The 12,419-nt window shown below is 44.9% G+C and overlaps 1 protein-coding gene across 7 annotated transcripts in view; it reads left to right on the top strand.

Annotated features, from left to right (window-relative positions):
- Positions 1–10: 10 nt before the first annotated feature.
- The window catches only part of ZDHHC3 (zinc finger DHHC-type palmitoyltransferase 3), a 37,361-nt gene continuing 24,952 nt past the window's right edge, over positions 11–12,419 (top strand). For 2 of the 7 annotated variants that reach the window (XM_064670590.1, XM_064670621.1), the window contains exon 1: positions 3,440–3,588. The gene's annotated coding sequence lies outside the window, so the exon portion shown is untranslated. Of the gene's footprint in view, positions 142–3,439; positions 3,593–3,819; positions 3,988–12,419 lie in introns of those variants that run through there. The other 5 variants (XM_064670608.1, XM_064670640.1, XM_064670632.1 and 2 more) reach the window with 5 other exon arrangements.

Below are 12,419 nucleotides of genomic sequence, written 5' to 3' on the forward strand. Positions count from 1 at the left end.
ACTGCTGTCCCGCTCGCCCGCCCAGCCGGCACCGGCACCGGCACCTCACGTTGGGTTGGAAGGGACCTCTGGAGATCACCCAGTCCAACCCCCGTGCCAAGGCAGGGTCACCTCGAGCAGGTGACACGGGAACGCGTCCAGGTGGGTTTGGAATGTCTCCGCGACCTCCCTGGTCAGCCTGTTCCAGTGCTCTGCCACTCTCAATGGAAAGAAGTTCTTCCTCATGTTGATGTGAAACTTGTGTTTTAGTTTATGGCCATTGCTCCTCGTCTCCCCTCCAAGAAAGCGAACCCTCATGTTAAAGCAAACAGGCAGCGCCTACCCGCTGCCCTCTGCCAAAAGCTCCTGAAGGAAGCTGTGGAAATGCCCAAGTGTTCCGGAAGGTATAGCGTACTGATAAATTTCGCATTTCCTCGTTTTCCTTGTAGAGTTTTCACCTCGGAAGGGTCCGAGCAAGGTGTGGTGTGCAGGGAAGGTTGGTGCAGGAGCAGGGAAGAAACCAGATGCTCTCGGTTAGGAGAGTGCTGTTGGTCCTGTGCCAGATATCCCTGGGAAAGTGGTGTGGGAAATGTAATTAAAAACTCACATTATATATTAAAACAGTAATGAAGGGTTGGGGTTTTTTGGACAGCCTTAATTGAAAGCTTCATAACAGTCATTAGTGTAAGTTTTACACCTTTTTGCACAGCTCCTGTGTATAATTTTGAGAGTATTTTACAGGTTGCTATGTGACTTCATGCTGATGTTTGCTTGGATGAGAATGACCCATGGCTCCCAAGTACTACACATCACACTGCCACAGTCTATCCAGCTCTCCACAACCCCCTGTTCAATCAAGTGTACAGAGCATTCCTGGCTGTGCCTACTTGAGCAGGTGGAATGATGCAGTAGAAACAAACCTCAAGAGCGAGGGATGTTTTGGAGATTTTAGCTTGGGTTAGCTCTGATCAGGACCTATTGGCAGGCTGCATATCTGTTAACAGTCAGAGCACAGCAGATGCATTTCTGGGGCGCTTCCCATGGCTTACATGCATCCAAAAGGAGTCGAGTTTCTGCACACTAGGGTTGTTGCATGGGGATTGCTTACTGTTTCTCAGTGGGGAGTGACAGTGGTGGAGCTTGGCAGAGCTGGGAGCTGAGGCTTGGGTAGCTTGTCCTCCCTGCTCACCCTGGGGATGTGAGCAGGGCCAGACCCCCTTCCTGGGCCAGGGGAGTGCCAGACAAAGGCAGTGCCCATGCATGAAAGGGATCTGATTTGTATGTTCTCTCTAAATAGCATCTGCCAGTGCTGCTGTCCAGCACAGATGGACCCTGTGATTGACCCATAGTGTGATACTTGTGGCCTCACATTCCTCAGTGTGAAACAAACAAGAAGTAAGATGTTAGAAATTCCCTTGTAAATGTGAATTCCTGATCTGAAACACACTGTTAATGCAGACACACACAATGATTTCCACTGAGAGCACAGGGAGATGACATTCTGACTCCTAGTTCTGCCTATCTCATGGCTTAGCCCACAGCTGCTCACAGTCCCAATTGCAAGGAAAAAATTACTTGTTAGTTTTTTTCCCCCTCTGCCATCCCAGCCTGGAATCTACCTAATGTTAGTCAAATTCTTGCATAATCCAGAGACTCAGCTAGCAAATTTTGTTCACATGCAGACAACATTTTTCCAAAGGCTAGAAGAGCCCAGGTTTGGCTCGTTTTTTAGGGAGGGCAGAAGGCATTCTCTTGCTCTAAAGAGCATTTATTTCTGAGAGCATTCAAATTCCAACGCAAGGCTGTAGTGAAGGCTACCAGACAAAAAAGAATGCCACTAGTTTCTTGGTTTTGTTTTGTTGTTTTGTTTCTTTTTTTTTTTTTTAACAAAGGCAAAACAATGTCTTTTCCTCTAGCCTCATTATAGTAAATGAATGACACGAGTTGGCTAAAATAAAAGCCAGCCTGAGGGGACCCCCTGGAATGTGAAGATTCACACTATGTGATTAATGCCTGGTGAGGCCACAAATACAGAAAGCAGCCACTGAACGTGGAGAGTGTCAAGCAAACTCAACCCCTGCTCACGCTCCAAACATGACACCTGCAGCAGCATGCTCTGTCACAGAATCATAGAATGGGTAAGGTTGGAAGGGACCACTGTGCATCATCTGGTTCAACCTTCCTGCTTAAGCAAGGAACACATGGCACAGGATGGTTCTTGAATATCTCCAGTGAGGGAGATCAACAACCTCTCTGACAACCTGTTCCAGTGCACAATCACTCCCAAGTAAAGAAGTTTTTCCTCATACTCCGGGGGAACTTCCTGTGCATCAGTTTCTGCCCATTGCCTCTCATCCTATTGCTTGGTACTACCAAGAAGAGCCTGGCTCCATCTTCTTGGCATCCTTCCTTTAGGTATTTACACAAATTAATGAGGTCCCCTCTCAGTTGTCTCAGCCAGCAGTGTGCCCAGGTGGCCAAGAAGGCCAATGGCATCCTGGCCTGTATCAGGAACAGTGTGGCCAACAGGTCCAGGGAAGTGATTCTTCCCCTGTACTCAGCCCTGGTGGGGCCACACGTCGAGTACTGTGTCCGGTTCTGGGCCCCTCAGTTCAGGAAGGATATTGAGGTGCTGGAGCAGGTCCAGAGAAGAGCAACAAGGCTGGTGAAGGGACTTGAGCACAAGTCCTATGAGGAGAGGCTGAGGGAGCTGGGGTTGTTTAGTCTGGAAAAGAGGAGGCTCAGGGGAGACCTCGTCACTCTCTACAACTGCCTGAAAGGAGGTTGTAGCCGGGTGGGGGTTGGTCTCTTCTCCCAGGCAGCTATCAGTAAGACAAGAGGGCATGGTCTTAAGCTTTGCCAGGGGAGGTTTAGGTTGGATATTAGGGAGAAATTCTTTACAGATAGGATAATCAGGCATTGGAATGGGCTGCCCAGGGAAGTGGTGGATTCTCAGTCCCTGGAGGTTTTTAAGATGAGACTGGATGTGGCACTTAGTGCCGTTGTCTAGTAACCATGGTGGTAGTGGATCAAGGGTTGGACTTAATGATCTCAGAGGTCCTTTCCAACCTGGCTGATTCTGATTCTGTGATTCTTCTCGAGGCCAAACAGGCTCAATTCCCTCAGCCTTTCCTCAGGGAGATGGTCCAGTCCCCCAGTCATCCTCACTGCCTTCCACTGCACTCGCTCCTTCTAGGGTGCTGAAGGATTTTGGATACCTGCAAGCCGAAATCACCCTGAACCTGGCTGGGGGCTCAGCGGTGCGCAGTGAGTCAGAACCATCCGGTCCCATGTAAAAACAAAAAAGTGGTAGGGCTTTTTCCCCTCACAAAACCCTCACGCCCGAGACGCGCCCATGGCACAAGCGCGCCCCAGCGGCGCCCGGTGCCGGTGCCCGCCCGTGGGTCGGCCAGGGCAGGGCAGGGCAGGGTGTGCTCTGCCTCCCGCCGCCGCCGTTCACTTCCTGGTTCCTCCCCGCGGCCGCTCCACCTCCTTCCTCGCCGAGCCCGCGTAAGGGGCGGCGGAAGGGGGGGTGCCGTTCCGTGCCGTGCCGCTGCCGGCGCGGGGGCGGCGGCGGGGCGCGCCGGACCCGCGGCGGCGGCCAGTGGGGTAGGTGGGTGCGACTGACAACGCGGGGCGGGGGGGGTGCCGGGCAGGTGGGTGCGCCGGCGGAGTGGGGCGGGAGTGGGAGGCGGGAGCGGGAGGCGGGAGCGGGAGGCGGGAGCGAGAGCCGGGGACGGGAGCCGGGGACGGGAGCGGGCCGCCGGAGCTGAGCGGCGCGGCCATCCCGCGGCCGCCTGCGCCGCGCCACCAGCTGCCCCCTGGCCCTGCCGCTGTCCCCGCTGTCCGCGCAGCCCCCCGGCCGTGCGCGAACCGCAGGATGGCCCCGCCGCCCGGGGGCCGAGAGGTGCCCGCATCCCGCCGCGGGGCCCCCGGCAAGGGCTGGCGGCGGGTCGTGTCCAGCGGCGGCGTCTCCAGGAGCTTCTGGCATCGGTCGGGAAACGGGAGGTGGGCTCCCGCTCTCCCCTCGCCGCCGTCCAGCACTGGGCTTTAAATACTGCGAGGCTAAACACGTTAAATAATACCGGGCTAAATACGTGGTTTAGGTCTGCTCCGCGGCCTTTCGGAGCAGCGTCGAGTCCCCTCGGCAGGAAATTTAAACTCGAAGTCTCCAGCGTTTTCGTCGGGGTCCTGTGACTTGTTAATGGATTGCAGTGGTGGAACGGGGTCCTGTGATCTGTGCGTGCGTTTCAGCGACGGGACGTGTCCAGCGAACAGCTGGACAGCGAGCGGAGCTCACCCTCTCGCTTTGGAGGTGGCCGCGGTCACCCGGCGTGTGACTGCACCTGTCCGATGGCACCATCGGCCGGGTGTGACCTCGGCATCGGGAGCAATCTGTGTTGAAACCATGGCGCTGCACTTTTGAGGGTTTAGTTGAAGTGGATGGTGAGCTACATGGCAATAGGAAGCGATCCGGACTTGTTTAGAGCAGCAGCTTCTAAGTATTACTGGAGTAGTTCTGTAAAGTAATTTTTAAGAAGCAAGAGTTCATGATGGATCATTAGAAAACAGTCTTCAGGAAAACAGGCCTTGGGGAGGAGGAGGCAGCAATCTGGTCCTTGGTAGGCTCTCCCGCTGCCTGTGTGCCACTGAGGGACACAGGATGGACACAAAACTTCTTTAGGTTTCTTTCCTTTGATCCTAATTTAGAAAAGATAAATTGTGTTTTTCAGTGTGCAAAAGAGTGATTTTTTGCCGGATTCTTGACACGGCAGAGGTGTGCAATGTCAGATCTGTAAGGAAGGAACCCAAATTCGGATGGTTGTTCTGATACAGTGGATTGTTCTGATACTGACCGGCGGGTTGCAATGAGTGACTGCATTGGGTATCTGGTGGTGTAGATAGCAAGGCATTAGTGAGTACCATGTTTTTCTTTGCTTAATGAAAGCAACAAATAAGTCTTTTGTGCAGTGTTACAGGCATTTTGGTGGTAAGAGTCATCATAAGAGGAGCCATGCCATTCATATGTCGTTAAAGATGCAGCCCCCCTTTGCAATAAAGAGCCGGTCCTTCAAACACTATGACTCTGTCAGCGTAGCTCTTGGTGCTGTCTCACTGATGCAATAGTGTTTGTCATACCGGCGGGAGCTGCTGGTGGTAGGAAGTTGTGTCTGACTGAATGCTCATTGAGATTTAGAAGGTGCGACCCAGAAGCTAAGTGCAGTTGTAGGTTTATAAAAGGGCAAATATAAGGTCTGCCTAAAGGCCAAAATATTCGTTGCAACATTTAATACCTGCTGAGTATTTCTGTGTGTGTTTCTACTTCCTTTTAATTTTCATTTTAGGTGGTGTAATTACAGACAAGGGTGTGTATTTCAGTTTGAAATTGCTTGTTTGGTAATAGACAAAAATACACAAATGTAATTTAACTATCGGAAGTAGGTTGCAAGAAGATGAATGCTTAATTCCTCAGCAGATGCATGTCTGCTGTGCCCGAGTACTTATGTGTCTTTTCTGGGCAGCTCCCCTTGTGTTAGCAAAGAAGAATTTATAGTCTTCAGCAGTATGTGTGTATCCTGGGCAATGGTAACTCAGCTTTGGTGAATCTTTTTCATATCTAATATGAATTTACTTTTCTTGATGGGTAGATTGCTGTGCATCTCCCAGCAGAACAGAAGCTAGCAGTGTCTCATAGTCACTGCAGTTTAAACACCTGTGTTGCGTTTTTTCAGGAAAACTTGCTCATGGAGCAATGAAGCTTGATTGTGCAGACATTTCCCATATATCTGTAACGGGGCATCTCTCCTGTAGAAGAGACTAGATTGGCTCCCACAGTGGTGTCAGTCTGAAAATGGCTTGGCTGTAGCTCAGCCAGTCTCTGCAGATGTTAGTTGGCTGAGCTTACACTTTTCTCTGGTCCCTCTGCAGTGTAGACATGACCTTTTTCTTAGGGTGATATTCTGGAATACAATTGTTCTGCCTTCCTGACAGAAGACAGCAGGTAACATAAAATATGACACGATAGAATAGCGTTTTGTCAGGTTTTATTTTCTCTGTCCTGTGCTTAGCTGGTTGAAGAGAACTAAATGTGAATGATTGCACCTGGAACATCATATTTGACTTGTCCATGTAACTAATCTGAAGCTTAAGGTTGTATTAGAGAAAATGAGAAGTTAAAGCTTTCCTAATTAGAGCTGCATGTTTGGGTTGTGCGGATAATACGAAAAAAAGATAGCCCTTAACTTGACTGGAACTGCAGTGCAGCAAGTCTGCCAGTTACACTTTACACGTTGTCCTTTTGAGAGGGAGTCCAAAAGAGCGAGCCAGCTTGTCTCTGCAGGCTGTGGGTGCCAAAGACCTCCCCACACAGCAGCAATTTCCTGCTAGTGGGTGCAAGGTGTTACAAACAAGGTGCAGCCAGGTACTCTGGCTCTTACTGCATAGGAGCACTGGCGTGTTAACTCCTGTCGCTTGCTCCTGGCTGTGCCCCCAGGGTGGGGGGGTACTCAGGAGTGCTTTTTGGGGCTGAAATGACAGATTTATCTAGGCTTGTAGCCTCATATCTCTTTGCCCCACCAGGTTACAGGGTGACCATATAGAACTGGTGCTGCTGTGGGAGAAGGAGTGCAAGAAAAGGAGAAAAAAATAGCAGCGGATAGGGATGGGAAGGTATGGAAATAAGAGGGAAGGCTACAGCAGCAGACTTCAGCTAGAAAAATGTTGGGAAATGCTGTTCCAGGAGCAAGTAAAACAGCAACTAAAACAAGGATGTGGAAAACTCACTGTTAATACCCGTGGACAACAGAGGAATGTTGAATGAGAGGAAACGAAGGGCCCTTGTTGATGTTTTTGCTGCTGGGCTGGTGTTTGTGAAGTTCAGCTGTGAGTTCTGCAATAACGCAGAACTGACAGGGGTGACCAATCTTAAACGTGGTGCAGCATGCAGAAGTTAAAGCAAATGGGCTCAAGCTGAAACAGTATGAGTGAATAAAGGTAGGGTAAAGTACTATGCTATTAAAAAAAAAAAAAAAGACATATACAGGCCCAGTGGAAAGGCAGTAGTACCAAAACATAGATACAGAGAGGGCTATAGCAGGTGATAAAGAAAGGTAGTAATGTGATATACATCTTTGTGTTCTTGCAATGACTACTTGAATTACTGATGTCCAATACAGAATAGAATAGATAAGTAGCATATTATATATTGTAGTTGGTCTGGGCTTGAACTCTCAGTATTTAAAAAGATAACAAAATTAAGGTTTAGACATAAAAATTGTATATTTTATGGAGGCAGGGATCCCTTCTGCTTGCTAATGCAACTGTGAGCAAAACTTAGTTTGCCAACTCAGATGTCCTTTGCTACATAAAAAGCTTTAACATACAGCAACTTTGAACCTGCAGGTTTTTCCAGTTCTCTGAAGTAGCAGCATAGGCTTCTTCTAGTCATGATTTTACCTTCAGACCTTTGCAGGATAGAGGTGATAATTTTTTCGGTCCCTGTGTTATTTTTGTGCTATTTTAACGTGTGCTCTGTGTATTTTCTGTATTTGGTTTAGGTATCTGCTTAGGTGTAGTATTTAGATTTAAAATCTAAATGCCTTACAGCCTTCATACCTGTGTCTTACCTACTCCTGTGTGGTAAGGAAGAAGAACAAACTGCAAGTGGGGGAATAAAATCAGGGAGAGTGAGTGACATGCTTGGGAAAGGGTGGCTATAGCAGCAGCAGATGAGAGCCAGATGCAGCATTAGACCATCTTGAGTGAAAACGTGTGTCTGATAGTTATAAGTACTCTTTCTGACTTGAAAGATAGTATTTAGAATATTTTTTTGGACCAGAGCGATTCTGCCAGCTTCTTATTATGATTAAAACTTTAAAGCTGCAACTCTTCTGCTTTGGAAGATATATTCCTTTTGCCATGAAAGTTGTGTAGCTTTTAAAATAGGTGCTAAAAATAATACTAATTGTATAGATAAACCTTCCCCTTTAATTTTTGTCTTTTGTTAAAAAAAAAAAAAATTGATACAGGACAAATCGTGAATTTAAATTCCCTTAATCCAGGGGTTTGCTGTTTTAAGTCTTGAATCATCATCAAAATTGCAAAGCTGTCTAGAAGACCAGGGCAGCTTCTTGTGTTTTGTCTCTCATGAGGCTGTGTATTCAGGATAACTGCAATGCTGTGGGAAAGCATGACATCCCCATCTGTTGTTTTCTGTTTCCTAGTGCAGTCCCTCCTGCAAGATTGCTCTTTCCTTCTGATGCTTAACTCCAGATAGGTGACGATGCAACAAAGATGGTTTGTATGTTCAGGATTAATATTTCTCTTTTGACATAGGTTAGGTAGCTTGTGTGTATTTAGTCTTACTGGGAAACTGTAAGATTGAAGTGACAGAATTTCTCTGTTCCCCTTGCAGCTCTGATAGGGAAAAAGTTACATTATTTTGTAATGGTTCATACTTAATGACAGTATTATAAAGTACCTTCTGTCTCTGATCAAAGCCTTATTGAGATCACTGAATTTGTGATCAGACCAAGTGAGATTCAAGTCTGACCTCTGTCTCTGTTGCCCTTGTGATTCGTGTCCTGTTCCTAGATATTGCCCCAATTTTGTCACTCATCTATAGTGGTCCAGTGTTTTTGTACCTTGGACAGTAACTACATTGTCTTTGCTCTCCTTTGCTCAAGCTGGCAGCTGACAGGCCTTTTAGGTGGGGGTGCAATCACTTACCAGATAACTCAGACTCTTAGGTCAGTCTTAATTGCATTATCATTTATTTATACAATACATATCTATTAGTTAAACAGAAAGGATGCAGACATTAACCAGGAAGTTGTTACTGTCTGCCCTGAGAGACTGCATACCGCAACCATCAGGACAGGGAAACCCCTATGTTTGTAATTGAGAAAACATGGCCTTATTTTCCTTACGGTTCTAATGCAATTCCTCTGGCACTGTTCAAATTGCTTCTTGTTTGGACTGACATAAATTAGGACAGGACTGAGGGGTTTGTGCCCTATGTGGCTGCATCCCTCTTGAGCCTGTCACTCTCAGCCCAATCCAGGGCCTCAGAATAGAGTTTCCAGATCCTACAGGCACCTTCGAGGTAATTTCCCCCTCCCCTTGCTCTCCTTAGGGAGGAGTTCCCTTGACGTATTTGTACTCCTATTCAAATGTGTTCTTCAGAAATGCATGACTTCAATTAAATCTTCCCCTCTATTAAGATGCTTCTAGTAAAAATAATAAGAGTATGATTTTAGTGGGATCCATTTTTACTAAGGTCTTGTTCATGCGTGGCCTCTTCAAAATAAGAAATTAGTTAAAAATAGAAAATATTGATTCATCAATAGAAAATTATGATTCATCAAAATAGTTAATGATATAAACAGTTTTCTAAACTCTGACTATAAAGCATTGTTATACATCCTCTTACTCTCTTCATGTACAGAAAAATGTTATAAAAGGGTTACCATCTGGTTTTAAGTGCTCTCTTTTCCCGTTTTCAAGGGAGGTAATCCAAGCCTGTGCATTTATCCTCAGGAAACATAAATTTATTTTAAGCCTTGTAATTTTTTAAAGATTATTTTTAATAGATTTAATATAATTGACATACTGATTTCTTTATGCCATTTTTCTTCAGCATGGGAACTGAAACTATTGAAGTCGCATGACTTCAGGAGCCAAAGTTTTCAGGGGAATCTCGAGATGTTTGTGAACCTCTTGCTAAAAGCATATGGGTAGCTGGTAATGTCGTACTTAGGCTGTAACTATATTCCTTAATGTAGCCGGAATTTCCAGAAGAAAAATGAAAAAGTATCTGTGGTAGGCACAATCCTGTTATCTCCTCCCGGGGTGTCTGGAGTAGGGCTAGCAGCACTGACTTTGCACTGTGATCATTTGATCTGAGTCATCGGGTGTCCTGTAAGCGCAGTGTTAACTTCTGTGCCCAATTCTTCCCTATTGCTTTTGCCATTTTAACCCAAGAGCAGGTTTTTACCTGTTTGAGGTTTTGAATTGGGATCAGGTTTGTTTTGTTGGTTGGTTGGTTGTCTTTTTTTAACCGTGTGTGGAGTCACAAAAACATTCCAATGGAGGTACAGCTCTCTATAGCAAATTTAAGCCTGCTAATAATAGGCTTGCTTTTTTTAGCTGCCTTTCATAGACCTGTTAGAAATGTCCCATTGACCCTCCAGAGTTTTGTAAACCAGAGGTTGGAAACTACCATGCTGATGGATATCTGGATGAATCTGCAGGAGACTGCCAAAAATTCTCAGCATAGCTGGGCTGTTTCATTCTGCTCCTGCTGATCAGATAGGCCTTGCAGGAGCCATTAGGAAACAAAATGTATAAATACTGATATTCCTTTATTATTATCCCTGCTAGAACGTGCTCTGGCAAGTTTTGATAAGCTTGTTGTTAGATTTCGGCTGTATGGAGGTGTGACAGGAGGGAGAAGCATAGGTAAATATCCTGTTAGAAAGCACACTTCCTTCCATGTCTGTTGCAAAGGAAGATTAAATACCCAGTGTTTTAATCAATGCAGTTTTATGTACAGAAAAATGAAATAAACTTAAAAATGAACTCTTGCAGTTTCTGTCTATCAAGTGGAGTTTGCTGGTTTTATTTAAAGGGTCATCCTGTCCTGCAGATCTAAACTGCCTACTTTAGCTGTCATGAATATAGTATGACTAGTTATGTATGTTTGCTTCCTTTTGATGATGATTAAAAGTTAACTTTAGTGTTGTCAGCTCTTAAGATACTCTGTGTTGTAAAAGCTATTTGGAGTATGCTCGTTAAAGTGTATAAAAAACCAAACCAAGTGACTTAAAAAAATGTCAGTGATCTGCCCCGGCCTCTCTTTTCTTTTTTTTTTTTTTTTTTCCTCCCAGAATTGTTTTTGTGTAATTGGCTAAACTTGAAATTCACATAGTTTATATGACAAAATGAAAATGTTACCACTTCCTGAAGTTCAGTGTTAATGGACTTCTAATAAAGGAAATGGTTGCAATGTACTAGTAATACTGTAGTTTTGCAAGTCATACCCATGTGCTTTTGACTTCACTAGCATGAGTAATTACATGAAAATCAGCAGGTTGATGATAATGTTGGTTTTAAGCTTTTTGTAGGTTTTACACCATCAGAACCTCAGGTAGCTTTCAGGTACTTCTTAAGGCTCACATCATTTGTTTGTTCGTTTTTTGCACGTTCTTTGGTGGTCACAGGCCATGAAAAACAAGCTTTTTTGGACATGGCTTATAGCAGATCAAAAGACAGTTACTTAATTCATATAGGGTGTAATAGCATATTTTAAGTGTTCATTGTAGCAGGAAGTGGATTTTTATTTGTTTTGTTTACATTTCTAATTTGTATATTACATGTTTTTTAGTTGTTCCTGTAGTGCCAAATGCCTTCCAGATAAAAAGAACAAGTCTTTGCTCTGTCATGTCATTAAGCTGAATTGATGTGCGTGTTGTCATTGTATTCACACTTACCTAGTGGCCTGTTGTAGCCTGACACCAAGATTAAGTCCTTAAGCCCTTTGCCTACATTGTTTACATATTGTTTGCTCCAGACCAGGAGGGACTGACATATTCTATCTGTGTGATAAATTAAATTCATATGCAGCATGGTTGAAGGGCAAACCAGTTAGGGCAAGTTACTACTTCCTCCCCCCTACAGTATTGTTGTTGTTGTATTATTTATATGAAAATATTTAGTTGGACAGCATAAACAAAAGCAGATGTTTGTGTATGTAAGAACAAGGTATTAAAAAACCCTCTCATCGGGTCATGTAAGAGAGAAGCTGAGACTCTAAGCTCCTATAGATTGACTCTCGAGATAAGGAACACTAAAACACACATATTTCTCAAATAAGGTACGGTGTTTATGTAGCAATTACTGATTTTTCATTTTGTTGTCTAATGATGCCTCTAAACCAAGCATTAAATAGTCAAGTACATTAAATGACAAATTTGTCCTCCAGCCAGAATTGGAGGTCTGTGCTTTGTCTCATAACTGCACTGCAGAAATGAGTCTCCAGACTTTTAGACTGAGGTGCCTTGAGGTTCCTTCCAGCTATAGGTTACACAGCTATAAGTTTTTCTTATTTTTCCCCCCCAGTTTAGCTCAATATTTCTGAGAGAGAACTGTAGAACTTTTATTGGAGTGAAACCAGTTCTTGCACTTGCAAGAGAGATTAATTTTTATTTCACTTGTAAAGTGTGCTGTCCAGGACTAAACCTACAGTTTTAATCACTGTGTATTTGTTTAGCTTTCAGTCAGTCTTTGCTAATACTGACTTTGGGGTGACTTGTCAAACTAATTCCTCTGTTAAATAGGAGTTTGCTTTTCCTGTGACTTTCATTCCTTTGCTTTGGGAAACAAAACCTCAGGGGGAAAAAAGACACTCAGAGTCTAGGGAAAAAAACCTGAAAGTCTGTGTT

Source organism: Pseudopipra pipra, chromosome 1 (genome assembly GCF_036250125.1).
Source record: "Pseudopipra pipra isolate bDixPip1 chromosome 1, bDixPip1.hap1, whole genome shotgun sequence".
Taxonomy (NCBI): domain Eukaryota; kingdom Metazoa; phylum Chordata; class Aves; order Passeriformes; family Pipridae; genus Pseudopipra; species Pseudopipra pipra.